The sequence below is a fragment of the Stylophora pistillata genome, chromosome 8 (assembly GCF_964205215.1).
Source record: "Stylophora pistillata chromosome 8, jaStyPist1.2, whole genome shotgun sequence".
NCBI classification, from domain to species: Eukaryota; Metazoa; Cnidaria; class Anthozoa; order Scleractinia; family Pocilloporidae; genus Stylophora; species Stylophora pistillata.
The window spans coordinates 23729403-23732834 of NC_142526.1; the positions used below are offsets into that span (position 1 = coordinate 23729403).

General features: G+C 37.9%; 1 pseudogene; it reads left to right on the plus strand.

Annotated features, from left to right (window-relative positions):
• The first annotated feature begins 1477 nt into the window (after positions 1–1477).
• On the plus strand, positions 1478–2431 carry LOC148725588 (uncharacterized; annotated as a pseudogene).
• The last annotated feature ends 1001 nt before the right edge of the window (positions 2432–3432 follow it).

The window sequence follows — 3432 nt, forward strand, 5'->3', positions numbered from 1 at the left end:
TTCTGACTTTGTATCATTCACAAAACCTATTCACTCTTGTGAGCCAAGAAGTGATAAGAGCTTCACCATTAAATATCAAAAACATAAACCGTCCGGCTTTTGCTATAAGGTTGTCTGCTTTGATGACCAGCTTTATTCTCAAGGGCCAGTCATCTACAGAGCAAAGTCTGAGGATGAGGATGTTGCTCAGATCTTTGTTGAAATGCTAGAAGAGAATATCAAGAAGATTCACAAAAAATTTGACTTTAAAAAGAAGATGACCTTCACAAATGAAGACAAGAAAATGTTCAATGCGGCGAAGTGCTGTTGGATATGTGGTGAGTCTTTCCCCACTGATCCTGTTGTGCTCACTTTGATTGGCAACTCGCGCGGCAAAGTTAGAGATCACTGTCATTTCACTGGCAAGTATAGAGGAGCTGCACACAGAAATTGCAATTTTCAATTCGCAAAGCCAAAGTTCACTCCTGTCATATTTCACAACTTGGCTGGTTATGACTCTCATCTTTTTGTCAAGAATCTTGGAAAGACCGAGGGAGACATAAAATGCATCCCCAATAATGAAGAGAAGTACATCAGCTTCAGCAAATCTGTTGCTGTTGGCTCTTACACCAACAAAGAAGAAGAAGAAGTTGCCATCAAGACTGAGATTCGCTTTATCGATAGTTTTAAGTTCATGGCTTCTTCTCTCGATAAATTAGTCAGTAATCTGAGCCACGATAAGCTGAAGAAAACTGGGGAGGTGTTTAGAGACGCTGACATCGAGTTGATCTCAAGAAAGGGTGTTTATCCATATGATTACATGAGCAGCATTGAAAAGTTCAGAGAAACAGAACTTCCTCCAAAAAGAGAGTTTTACTCAAAGCTTAATGACTGTGATATAAGTGAAGAAGATTATGAGCGCGCAAAGAAAATCTGGAATGAGTTTAAGATGAAGAACATGGGTGATTATCATGATCTTTATCTCAAATCAGATGTTCTCTTGCTTGCAGATGTGTTTGAAGAATTCAGAAACGTCTGCCTTGAGAATTACAATCTCGATCCTGCTTGGTATTACATTTGACATTGGATGGGCATTTGACTTGGATGGGCATTTGACTTGGATGGGCAATGTGCAAACCTCTTCCTGTCAGAGGTTTCATATGGATAAATCAAGAAGAGATTGGAGACTGGAGACCGAGCGATAGCGAGCATCGCAATATTCTCTGCATTCTTGAGGTTGATCTTGAATATCCAAAAGAGCTTCACGATCTTCACAACGATTATCCTCTTGCTCCAGAGAGAATCATGATCAACTCAAACAAAGTTGAGAAACTTGTGCCAAATCTGAACGATAAGAAGAAATATATCATTCATCACCAGAATCTCAAACAGTGCCTTGAACTCGGCTTGAGGGTGAAAAAGATTTACAGAGGAATCAAATTTGAAGAAGAACCTTGGCTGAAAAGTTGTATAGAACTCAACACAAATATGCGCACGAATGCAAAGAATGAATTTGAAAAGGATTTCTTCAAGTTGATGAACAACTCTGTGTTTGGAAAAACAATGGAAAACATCAGGAAACGAGTTGATGTGAGGCTTCTGAACAATCGAAAGAAAGCACAAAAGCTTTCAGCAAAACCAAACTTCAAGCATTGCACAATATTTGACGAAAATCTCATTGCAATACATATGGGGAGAACATCAATAAAGTTTGACAAGCCAGTTTTCTGTGGAATGGCTATTCTTGATCTCAGCAAGACTTTGATGTACGATTTCCACTACAACTACATAAAAAAGAAATATGGAGATAAAGCCAAGCTTCTTTTCACAGACACTGACAGTCTCATGTATGAGATTGAAACTGAAGACTTTTACAAGGACATAGCAGCAGATGTTAAAGAAAAGTTTGACACCAGCAACTTTCCAAAAGACCACATTTCAAAGATCCCAACTGGTTGCAACAAGTTATGGGCATGATGAAAGATGAGGCTGGTGGAAAGATTATTGAGGAGTTTGTTGGATTGAGAGCAAAACTTTACAGCTACAAGATTCTTGAGGGCAAAGAAGAGAAGAAGTGTTAGGGAATCAAGACTATGATAAAGAAGAATATAACTCACGAAGACTACAAAAAGTGCTTATTTAGCGGAAACATACAAATGAGAAAGATGAATGTAATCAGATCACACAGACATGAGATATTCAGTGAGACCATCAACAAGATTGCTTTGAGCGCAAATGATGATAAGAGAATCATGAGAGAAGACAAGATCTCAACTTTTTCACATGGCCACCATAAAATATGAATCCTCAGAATATTCCTTTCAATGCATTAATAGTTGGACCAACAAATTCAGGAAAGACAAAATATGTCGTCAATCTTTTGAGCAATAAATTCAATCAGAAATTCGATTACATTTTTTTGATTTGTCCAACATTCATCCACAACAAAACTTATGATAAGTTTGGGGATTTAGACAAAGACCTCTTTATCTTGACTCCACTTGAAAACCAGATTGACTTTTGTCTCAAGCTCATTAGTTTTGTTTATGAGGGAACTAATACACGTATCATCCTTGATGACTGTGAAGCACAGGACAAATGAACTCGTGAATTTAGCATTTAGTGCAAGACACAAGGGAATCAGTGTTTGGGTGCTCACACAGCAGATGACAAGTATCGCAAAACCATTCAGAGAAAACACTGCTGCACTGTTTTATTCTACACACCTTCGGCCAAGGATATGAAGGCAACATTTGATGATTATGCAGGTGATTTGACGAAAGAAGAGCAAATTGAATTAATAGCAAAGCTGAAGAATGAAAAATATTCTCATCTGATTTTATCACTTTGCCATCCCTTCGATATAAAATTTGAAAAAGAAATAAAATAGAGATGAGCGAAGCGGGCAAAGAACAAGAAGCAATCACAGATATTATTGCTATGAACATTCTTGAAGCAGAACCCACAAGTCATTCAGATCACCGAGAGCAACTTGCTGTTCTCGTTGCGAGTGGAAGAGCAAAGGAAATGATTGGTGCTTCTCTCACCCAGGATCAAGTCAAAAGGCTTTCTGAAAAAGATGTTGAGAAGTACTTCAAAAGATATGAGGCCTCAATCTCTTCAAAGACTTGTGATGCGATAGTCGACACATTTCTTCAGCTTTCGTGTAAAGCGTTAGCGTATTTTCTCCCTGTTGATGAAGGAAAACTCATGAAAGACCTGAACGATGACTTCATTGCGAAGAGAGAACTCGGAATGATTGCAGGAAGCTTGAGTTTGAAGTATGGAAAGTACATGGCGATCGCAAGTGCTGCTCTTCTCACTGCCAAAAATGTTGAAGTTCCCTTAAAACCAAATGCGATTAATGTTGAAGTAGAAAGTAATTGTGAAGAACTTGAATAAAAACTTGAATAACAACTTGAATAAGAACTTGAAAAAGAACTTGAAAATATT